This window comes from Myotis brandtii, unplaced genomic scaffold (genome assembly GCF_000412655.1).
Source record: "Myotis brandtii unplaced genomic scaffold, ASM41265v1 scaffold113, whole genome shotgun sequence".
In the NCBI taxonomy this organism is placed as follows: domain Eukaryota; kingdom Metazoa; phylum Chordata; class Mammalia; order Chiroptera; family Vespertilionidae; genus Myotis; species Myotis brandtii.
This window is the reverse complement of record NW_005353887.1, coordinates 548,060-559,724: the sequence shown is the minus strand read 5'-3', so window position 1 is coordinate 559,724 and position 11,665 is coordinate 548,060. Positions and strand designations below refer to the sequence as shown.

The 11,665-nt window shown below is 35.9% G+C and overlaps 1 protein-coding gene and 1 long non-coding RNA gene across 2 annotated transcripts in view; one reads left to right on the top strand and one right to left on the bottom strand.

Annotated features, from left to right (window-relative positions):
* The window catches only part of LOC106727812, a 10,572-nt gene extending 10,108 nt beyond the window's left edge, over nt 1-464 (bottom strand). Inside the window, exon 1 of the long non-coding RNA XR_001364067.1 lies at nt 320-464. This is a non-coding gene — a long non-coding RNA (uncharacterized LOC106727812). The remainder of the gene's footprint in view (nt 1-319) is intronic.
* The window catches only part of LOC102256539 (serine-rich coiled-coil domain-containing protein 1-like), a 972,873-nt gene that overhangs the window by 546,981 nt on the left and 414,227 nt on the right, over nt 1-11,665 (top strand). The gene's annotated exons all lie outside the window — the stretch shown is intronic.

Genomic DNA, 11,665 nt, shown 5'->3' with positions numbered 1-11,665 from the left:
CACCTCCACCTCCAATTATGGCATCAGCTGACGTTAGTAACAATAAGGCTCATGATTGGAGGAAGTCTGTTTGACAGATATGGGCAGCTATGCACTCGAGTGTCTCCCTCCTTGGATGACTTCCATGTATAAGATGCCCCTCAATTTTCAGTCTAACAATTTCAGAAAAAAATAGTGTCTTATACATGGAAAAATACGGTAGTTACTACAATATTATTGACTATATTCCCTAAGCTCTACTTTACATCTCCATGATGATTTTGCAGTTGCCAACTTGTACTTTTTAATCCCTTCACCTTTTTTACCCATCCCCCGCAACCTCCCTCTCAACCATCAGTTTTTTTCTCAGTATCTATGAGTGTTTTTTGTTTGTTCATTTATTTTGCTTTTTATATTTCACATATAAGTGAAATCATAAAGTATTTGTATTCCTCTGTCTGATGTATTTCAACTAACATAATACCCTCTAGTTTCATCTATATTGTTCTATTCTTTTTTTGTGGCCAAGTAATATTTCATTGTATATATATATGCCACTTCTTTATCCATTCATCTTTTGATTAGAACATTTAATCCATTTACATTTAAAGTAATTATTAATATGTTTGTAGTTATTGCTCTTTTATAAATTGTTTTCTGATTGTGTTTGTAGTTCTCTGTTCCTTTCTTATTCTCTTGTTCTCTTCTCTTAAATATTGATGACTTTCTGTAGTGTTGTTTTTTATTCCTTTCTCTTTATTTGTTGTACGTTTATTGTAGATTTTTTGTTTGTGGTTACCATGTGCTCATGAATATCAGCTAAAATCTATTTAAATTGATGGCCATTTAAGATGGAACACATTGTAAAATCACTACCATTTTTACTAACCCCCTTCATGTTTATGTTTTTGCCATTACTTGTTACTTCTGTGGTGAGTGCTTGTGAGTATCCCTTAATTTACTGTTATAATGACACATGATTTTCCTACTTTTGCCTTTTAAACTTTGTAAGTAGCTTTAGTATTGGTTGATCCACTGTTTTTATTATGTGGTTTACCTTTTTCAGTGAGAAATATTTTCTTTCCTATATCTTCTTATTCATATTTTTTATCCTTTCTTCTTAAAGAAGTCCTTTTAACATTTGTAGTAATACTGGTTTGGTGTTGATGAACTTATTCATATTTTTCTTGTCTGGGACTCTATTGTCCTTTGATTCGAAATGATAGCAAGGCTGGGTAGAGTGATCTTGGTTGTAGGTCCTTGTTTTTCACCACTTTGAATATTTTGTGCCAATACCTATTGGCCTGTAAACTTTCTGTTGCAAACTCAGCTAGCTGATATTCTTATAGAAGCTCCCTTGTAGGAACTGCTTTTCTCTTGCTGCTTTCAAGAATGTCTTTATCTTTAACCTTCAGCATTTGAATTATGATGTGTCTTGGTGTGGGACTTTTTGGATTCTTCTTGTTAGGACTCTCTTCACTTCCTGATCTAAGATGTCTTTACCATGTAAGGGAAGTTTTTAGTCACTAATTTTTGAAATATGTTTCCAGTTCTTTGCTCTCTTTCTTCTCTTTCTGGTATGATGTGAATATTGTTATGCTTGATATTGTCCTAGAGGTCCCTCAAACCATCCTCATTTTTTAAATTATTTTTTTTCTTTTTATTGTTCCTACTGGGTGTTTTCCACTACCTTGCCTTCCGAATTGCTGATTCAATTCTCTGCTTAATCTAATTGCTGTTTATGCCATCTGATATGTTCTTTATTTCAATTATTGTATTCTTCATTTCTGACTGGTTCTTCCTTTATGTTTTTTATCTCCTTTTTTATGTTTCCTATTTTTTGTTGAAGTTCTCCCCGAGTTCATCTATTATCCACTAAGTTCATTAAGCATCCTTATAACCAGTGTTTTGAACTCTGTATCTGATAGATCGTTTGCCTCAATTTTGTTTCGTTGTTTGTTTGTTTGTTTTTTCCACTTGGTGTCTTGTCCTGTTCTTTCATTTGGGACATATTTCTGTGTCTTCTCATTTTGGTTGCCTCCCTGTGTTTGTTTCAGTGTATTAAGTAGATTTGCTACATCTCCCAGTCTTGGCAGAGTGGCCTTATGTAATAGCTGTCCTGTGGGCCCAGTTGCACAGTGACCTAGGTGTCTCAGGTGTGTCCCTTGTGTGTGTTGTATGTGCCCTTCCATTTTTGTTGAGCCATGATTACTGTTGGCACATCAGTGGGTGGGATTGACCCTCAGACTAACTGGCTGTGAGGATTGGCCATGACATAGCAGATGAGCTGTATATAGTTCAGGGGCTGACCCTACGGAGTAGAATTTGCTTTATCAGGGCTCTGGTGTTTGCTGACTTCACCCTTTGGGTATGCCATTTGTGGCACAACTTGGGTGATCTGAAGTTGGCCACCAGTTATATTGGTTCTGGGGCCTCTTGGGAAGGGCTCATGTGCAGGCCAGGGTCAGCTGCTGTCTATGGTCTGGAGCTACATGGCATGAGTTACAAGGTGATCTGCAGTTAGTTGTTGCCTGTGCTTAGAGAAGCTTAGGAGTGGTTATGCGGTTAACAGTCCAGATGCTACTAGTGCCAGAATTGGGGCCACTTAGTAAGAGGTATGGGCATTCTGAGGCCAGTCACTGCTTGTGTGGGGTTTGTGGACCTTTGAGAGATTTCAGGAAATTCTGCAGTGCTTTCCAAGGTTGGCCAGATACCACTATAGCTTGTATTTATCTTCTGAATCTCTGCATTTCCCTCTGATTCCCACTTGGTTTCCTAGCACAGATGATTGTTAGTATCTTTATTCAAGGTTCTGTGTCTCCCTTTTGGGAGGCTAACAGAATCTCCTCAAAACAAATAAGAGATTTGAAATACCTTCTGCACTGTTATCATTTCATTCTTTTCTTTTAATCATATTTTCAAATAGAGGAAATAACAAGCATGAGCTTTTTCTTGATTGATTATATTCTATGTCTCCTGTTTTGGGAATTTCATGCCAGATAGGGGTGTTCTGTTTAGGGTACTGTTGAATGCTCAAGACTTAGAGGTGCTATTTCACACATTTCTATCTGTTCTGAGAATAGAAGTGCTTGGAAGAATATTTGAAACATAAAGGATAGAAGGTAGGTTAATATCTATAATATGCAAAGAGCTTTTAAAAAATACCAAAAAGAAGACAAAGCAACCAAAGCAAATAATACTTAAAAAATCAAAGGGAATGTTTTCAAATGGAAAATAAATATGAAAAGATATTTAAACTTATTAGTTGTCAGAAGGCAGCTTATAGTGAGTTATCAATTTATATCTCTTAGACTCATAAAAAAATTAAAACCTATAACTGCAATTGTTGGCTTGAATGCAGGAAAAATGCATCTGGTGAAATTTTGCAATTATTGGAAAATGCAATACTGTTGAAAATGTGAATTTTAAAAACCTTTTTTTAGCTTTATTGAAATGTAATTGCCATATAAAATTCTAAGATATTTAAAGTGTATATCATAATAATTTGATAAACATGCATTGTGAAAGGACATCTTTCCTCATCCATTACTATATGTATTCATTTTCTTTTTTGTGTGTGAGAATAATTAACATTTTGGTGAGAACAACTATCATTTTCAAAATATTCTGGCAATATCAATTAAAATGACAATTTATGTACTCTTTGACCCAGCAACCCGCTTTTTGAAATCCATTGCACAGACATAGAGTGACAAGTAGTTAATAATATATGTATAATTATTTATTTGAAGCACTGTGTATAGTGGAAAAATACTAAAAATGGATTCATGGTCCAATATGAAAATAGATGGATAAATTGTAAGGCATTCACACAGTGGGATATAATGCAGCCTTGGAACGAAAGCAGGAAAGGAAAGAAAGAGGAAGGTAGGAAAGAAAGAATTGAGGAAGGAAGGTAGTTTTATGAAAAATAGACTTTTCAATGGGATTGTATAACTTTTCAAGCTAATATTGCTTGACTGATTGCATGCCATAACTTTCTATTAAATATTTTGATTTGTGCATTGTCATATATTTTGCTTCATTCTGTGAAAATGTTAGATCAGTTTTTACAAATTTAAAACACAGTTAAAATTAGTAATATTTTTCTAGAAATGCTATCTTCTAAATTAATATTACAGTTGGATAATCACATTTAAATATCTGCCTTAGGGCCCATATAATAATCAATCAATGAATGTATAAATAAGTGGAACAACAAATCCATCTATCTTTCTCCTCCTAACTAATAAAGAGGGGATATGCTAATTGACCTTCACGCCATTGCAAAGATAGCTGTGCCCACAACCAATAAGCAGGGAATATGCTAATTGACTGCCCCACCCTCAAAGATGGCGGTGACCACAGCCAATAAGGAGGGAATATGCTAATTGACTGCCAAACCCTCAAAGATGGCGGTGACCACAGCCAATAAGGAGGGACTATGCTAATTCACTGCCCCACCCTCAAAGATGGTGGTGCCCACAGCCACAAGATGGCCAGCAGGGGAGGGCAGTTGTGGGCAATCAGGACAGCAGGGGAGGGCAGTTAGGGACGACCAGGCCAGCATAGGAGGGCAGTTGTGGGGGGGCGGGGACCAGGCCTGCAAGGGAGGGCAATTAGGGGCAACCAGGCTGGCAGGGGAGAGCAGTTAGGGGTGACCAGGCCAGCAGGGAAGGGCAGTTGGGGGCAATTGGGCTGGCAGGGTGGGTAGTTGGGGATGATCGGGCTGGTGGGGAGCAGTTAGGCGTCGATCAGGCTGGCAGGGTAGTGGTTAGGGGGTGATCAGGCTGGCAGGCAGAACTGGTTAGGGGCAATCAGGCAGGCATGCAGGGGAGCGATTGGGAGCCAGCAGTCTCGGATTGTGAGAGGGATGTCCGACTGCCGGTTTAGGCCTGATCCCATGGGCCTAAACCCATGGAATCGGGCCTAAACCAGCAGTAAGACATCCCCTGAGGGGTCCCAGATTGAAGAGGGTGCAGGTTGGGTGAGGGACACCCCCCAGAGCATGAATTTCATGCACTGGACCTCTAGTCAATAAATAAAAGTGAAAACAATTTTGATTGTCAAGACTTCAAATCTCCTGTAAGTGCCTAAGATTGTATCTTTACTATAATAGGTATGATTTTAAAAATCTATGAAACTTAATAAGATAGCAATAGCTTGTTTATATATAGGTTGTCCCCCAAAATGCATACATACACTTTGAAAAGTTATAAAGGCAGTGTTTATAAAAATACATTTTATTTTCAAAATTGAGCTATCAGCTGTTAAAGTATGTACACATTTTTTGAGACACCCTATATAAAGCTTAAAGTATTTAACATATATTAAATTGGTGGTTGAGCTCTGTTGGTGTTCTCCTCTGGCAAGGTTGTTTAGTATATGTAAATCATTAAAATAATGGAAAATAGCCCAAGCTCAAATAGAATAGGAAATGACTACTTAACAAAATAGTTTTTAAAGTAGTTTGAGATTAAATTTAGGAAAAAATGCCCTTGAAGCAACCATAAACCTTTGGAAAAAATTTTCCCTTAATGTGTATCTGACTAAGCATTATGAAGTCTCATCCTATATAATAAAACCCTAATATGCAAATCGACCAAATGGTGGAATGACCAGCAGAATGACCAGTCACTATAATGCACACTGACCACCAGGGGGCAGATGCTCAATGCAGGAGCTGCCCCCAGCCTGCAGGCCCCGACTGCTGGTGGCAGCGGGGGGAGGGAGGGGCCTGGGGCTGACGAGTGGGCACCACCAGGCCAGCCAAGGCGGGTGTGAACAGGGGCCCCAATTGCCCTGACAGTCACTCCATAGATCAGCCCTGATTGCTGGCCAGGTATAGGGGCCCTACCCATGCACAAATTTTGTGCACGGGGCCTCTAGTAAGTTATAATGGGCATGGTTTCTCCACACACCTCCTGTCACTATCAGCCACAGGGCAACATTCTCCAATTTTGCTTTATTGGTCAATTTAGACATATGAAAGAGGGAAGCAATTACAAAAGTTATCTTCTTAAGCCTTGTTATCCCACTTTGAAATGAGAATTCCATGCAGTTAGATTTTATATTTTTGACAAATAACAATAGGGAATGACATCAGATTCACAGATATTCTCCAAACCCAGGGATTCCTGGCTGTTCCTAGGCTGACTTCTTATAGATATTTTTCTTTCCTTCCCTAAGTCTATGTTCCCAGTAGTTGGTCTTTTGCCTTTCTATTCATGGAAAACACCAACTACTTTCAAGCTGCAATCCTGTGCTAACAAAACTCCAGAGGATACAGTATTCCTAACTTCCCTCTGCTCTTTTTAGCAAGAGAGCTTTTATTACTTTGTTAGGAGAACAGAAAGGAGGCTGACATAATTGGGCTGTTTCACAGTTATAACAACAACCAAACACTTGCAGGAAAAGTTGTTTCTGATCTTCCTTGAAAGACAATTGGAAATTGAAAGACTAAAGGCTGCTCTTCCTATGCATCTTCTTTAACGTTTGCATATGCAATTCTTAAATCTTGCTCTTGCTTGAAGAACAAATTTACCTATTCTCTGGATTGAGATCTCCCAGGGCTATGCCAAGGGGAAATAGATCAGGCTGAGAGTGACTATGAGAGTGTCAGCATGAGAACGACTATACAATGACTATTGTTTCATTCAATCAATATAAGACCATAATTATTTATGTGTGTAAATGTATATATTTCTGGCTCTTCAAAACAACTTTATGTGGATGATTTAGCAGGTAAGCTGAGTGGCATGCAGCCTATATAAGGAGCATTCATGCCAAATCTCTCTGATTATAACATCTCCATCCCTTCCTGTTTCATGTTAAAAACTTTTAAATTTTAAAAACTTAAAGTTATTTCTCCTTATAAGCCCAGGATCTTCTATCTTGGATTATTTTCTGTTATACAGCTAACATGGTCTTGTGCTCAGACAAGTATCTCTCAATTCCAGATGACTTTTTACTCTTTTTAAAATCATAATGATACCTGTTTTAGGTCAGCTTTCCAATCTTGTATGCTCTTTCTTATTTCCTCAAATATTACTTCACCCCTTTTCTGCCCAGAAGTCTTATACTCCTCATATTATTCTCTTCTTTTGCCTGCAAGTACAGAAAGCACATTTTTCTTCCTTTCAAGAAGTCAGCTTTGCCTTAGGAGGTCTTAGAGAAGTCTTAGAAGCCCTAAGTTGAACGTATTAGTTTATGGAACACTATTAAGTATGAGTTTTTCCATCTTGTAGATGAAAAAACTGAAGCTTATAAAATGTAAGTAACTTGCTCAGGCTTACATAGCTTAAGTGGGGGATCTGGGAATTGAACTAGGTCTCTATTTAAGCAATGTGCAATATTCCCTCCCCAAAATGAGGAATTTAACAGATCGATTTATTATACTCTGCATCCTGCTCTATAATAATTCCCACAGTCATTTTTCCTCCAAATACAGGATACCAAATATATTCCCTACACCATAATAAGAAATATTTACTAGTGGTACAAAGTGATGTATGGTTTTTGAAAGAAAAATGTGGTTGAATTTGAGAGAATACTATATTACTTGGGTAGTATTTTAAGCTTTCCAAAGAACCACCTTTGGGAACAGTTGTATTTTTTGTCACATCCTAGTATGGTTTATTTTCTCTCTATATTATTCATAGAAATCCCCTAAATCTTACCAGTTCTTGAATTTGCTTGAATGTAATGAAAAAAGTTCTTTTTCTTGAACCAAGACATTTATGTTAGAGTCTGTGTAAGTGTTTAATAAATGATTTGATTTGTGTTCATTTATTTAACTAATATGTATATATTTCCAAAGTAGCAATCCTAGCTGTGAATACTGAATCTCTTTCTATTATGGCAATAATTTGATAATAACTCAGTAGTTTGAATAAAAAGGTTTGAGTACAAAATATGATTGATAAGATGCATGTTCTTTGTTATTAAAGTGAAAGCAACATAACTGGAATTTTATTAGCAAGAGAGAAAAAGAAACTCAGAAGTCATAATGAAACAAATGGATAAGAATTCAAAATTTTACTAGAGGCCCATAGGTCATTGTTTTATTTTAGGAGGCTACTTTTCAGTTTTTAGAAAAACTAATTCAACCTAGCATGAATCTATATTTGGCAATCATTTTTTTTCTTTAAGACATTTATATAAGATCTAATAAGTCCTATATTAAAACATGCTCATATGCTTTTGGATAATCAGGGTTTGAAAAAAAAAAGCCTGTGTTACAAAATCTCTAAAAACCTCCTCATTCCTCTGAGTAGTGACAGGTTCACACAGACCACTATCAGTGCTGAAATGCCAACAATCGTAATTGCTTTTTTCTCTAGGATCAATTTTCTTGCCATAGTTCAGACTGCTGAACAATCATTCAATCAGTCTTTTAGTTGTGGTCTTTTAAGAAACTCCTTTTTTTCCCCAGGCTTAGGTTAGTATTTGATTCAGGAAGATTTACTAACATTTTGGTAGTTCTTATTTTTTTTATCATTTTACCTAATATCTTTAAACTTCCTCATGAACCATTATAATAGTAATGGAAAATATTCAGCCAGCTATACAGGGTGGGGCAAAAGTAGATTTATACTTTTGAGTACATGAAGCACAGATCTTATTCTTGTAGTGTTAATTATTGTATTATTTTCCATATGAACAGCAATAATCCTACTCTCCTCCCCCCAAATTATGATATTGAAAACAATATCCTTTCCTGTAATGTGGTTGAGGCATTATCAACTATTGATAAGTAAAAGATAAACAAAAAGTATTTATTGGGAAATATTCAGAATTTTAATGAATAAATAATATTCTCTATAAGGTTAACCTTATTATAATAATACTCTTATTAATTAATAAGTAAACCCTAATAAATAAAAAAGCAATTGGCTATTAATTTATCAAAATCTAATTCTATTTTTCACCCATGGCCAAATTGGGATAATTTAATGAGCAATATAAATAGAATGTACATTAAAAGTAGAAGTATTCATTTTCAAAGCTATGAAGATAAAATGTAAACTTGACATTAGAACCACTGGAAAATTCTCTGAAGCAAGTTCTTTAAAAATGTCATTGAAAAAGTTCTTAACCTCTCGAGCTTTTTCCACAACCTATTGTTCTACTTCATTTATTCCTGCCTCTCATTTCACATCTATGCTTGTGGCTCTTCAGGCTGGCTAGTTGCTCTCTACTCTCAAGTCTGCTTTTCTGTACCCAACCTCAATGCTAGACCCTGTGTTCTCCCAATATGCCGTGTTTCCCAGTTCAATAATTTAAATGGGGTTGATGATGGCCTAAATACTTTTATCTGCTCACTGCTCGTGCATTATAATGGGAAATTGTTCACCTTTATTTAGGGAGCATATTTCATAATTTTCACATATTCTCCCTTTAGGGACTTCCTCTTTCTTTTGTAAGATAAGTGTAGAAATGATTTTAAATACTAAATTTCCATAAAATGTTCAGTTATATTGTTGTTAGTTGCCATAAAGAAATAAAAATCAGTTCTTTTCTGGAAACTTCTATATGAAGAACAGTATCCAGGATTAGTTTTACTATTTTAGTTTGTATAGGAATGATTCTTAGTGAGAATGAACATAAATCTGATTACTTTATTTTTTGCTCATAATAATGACTTTAAAATGTATTTGAGTTTATAGATTGCAAATAAACAGTGACAAACATCATCTTGTTAGATATTTATAATAAGCTTCATATCCTTGGGGCTCATCTTGTAAATGAAAAAAAATCATGAGGTTAAATGACTTCTGCAAGGCTATATCAGTGCAGATACTTTCAACTGCAAATAACAAAAACCCAATTCAAAGTCACATAAATAGTAAAGAAATGTATTGTAGGACAGAGGCAAGTTTCAAGGCTGACTCAATCCCCTGGATACAGCTAAGGATTCACTTTTCTTTTTTTTTTTTTTTTTTTTTTTTTTTTTTTTTGCCTTTTATCCATGTTTTTTTTGTGTGTCCTAATTAGGCTGGGAAAGAAATAGCTAGAGGAAATACTGGTCTCATGTTTCTCTGAGTAAAAGTCCAGCAAGGAGAGAGATGATCTCTTTCTGAAGCTAAGTTAAAATTAAAATCAAATTTCCCAGAAGGTATAAAAAGCTGTATTTCACCCTATGGCCCAAATTTGATTTTATCCTCCCTTATGATCTAATTTATGTTGACAGAGGTATGTCATTCATTGATAATGTTTTTATTATTTCTCTCTCATAGCAATGATTATAATTAGAAGAGTAAGCAAACATGTTTGTGTGTGCAATTAAATGTTTAATTTCTCTCATCTGTGGTAGAATTTAAGTTCCTTAGCATAGTGTTTGTGTCTCTTAATTGCAGCACAACATAGCCAACTCCCTTGAATATAGTATATATTTGATAAATAGTTGTTATTAAGTTTATACAAGATGAGGGAAGTTTTTGTGATTACTTTTGTGTGGCATTTAGTTTTTTATTTAGGTTGAGTGGAGACTGGGGGCCATCAACTCTTCCTTGGGCCAAAATACACTACAGGAAATATTTAAGCTATCATTCTTGTTGTATAGGATCTTAGTACATTTATATACTTTCTCTCTTTCTAGTCTTTCACTGACAATATAACAAATCTCAAAACACCATATTTACTCAATAGCAAAACTAGGTTGCAAAAATGATCGCACATCTCTTTCTTAAATTAACTGCAGTTAGAAGGTCAATAACTCTGGGTTAAATTTTGCCTTCTATTTATATTTATTTATTTATTTATTTATTTATTATTGGTTAGGCTTATATGCATGCATACAAGTCGTTTAGTTGATCTCTCCCCCTCACCCTGACCCTCCCCTACCTTCCCTCTGAGGTTTGATAGTCTGATCAATGCTTCTCTGTCTCTGGATCTGTTTTTGTTCATCAGTTTATGCTGTTCATTATATTCCACAAATGAGTGAGATCATGTGATATTTATCTTTCTCTGACTGGCTTATTTCGCTTAGCATTATGCTCTCCAGGTTCATCCATGCTGTTGCAAATGGTAAGAATTCATTCTTTTTTACCACAGTGTAGTAGTCCATTGTGTTGATGTACCACAGTTTTTTAATCCACTCATTAGTTGATGGGCACGTTGGCTGTTTCCAAATCTTAGCTATTGTAAATTGTGTTGCTATGAACATAGGGGTGCATCTTTCCTTTCTGATTGGTGTTTCTAGTTTCTTAGAATATATTCCTAGAAGTGGGATCACTGGGTCAAATGGGAGTTCCATTTTTAGTTTTTGGAGGAAACTCCATACTGTTCTCCACAGTGGCTGCACCAGTCTGCATTCCCACCAGCAAACAGTGCACGATGGTTCCTTTTTCTCCACATCCTCGCCAGCACTTTTCATTTGTTGATTTGTTGATGATAGCCATTCTGACAGGTGTGAGATGGTACTGCATTGTCGTTTTGATTTGCAACTCTCGGATGATTAGTGACTTTAAACATGTTTTCATATGTCTTTTGGCCTTTCTTCTGTCTTCTTTCGAAAAGTAGCTATTTAGGTTCGTTGCCCATTTTTTGATTGGGTTGTTTATCTTCCTTTTGTTAAGTTGTATGAGTTCCCTGTAAATGTTGGAGATTAAACCCTTATCGTTGATAACATTTTCAAATATGTTCTCCCATGCAGTGGGCTTTCTTGTTGTTTTGTTGATGGTTT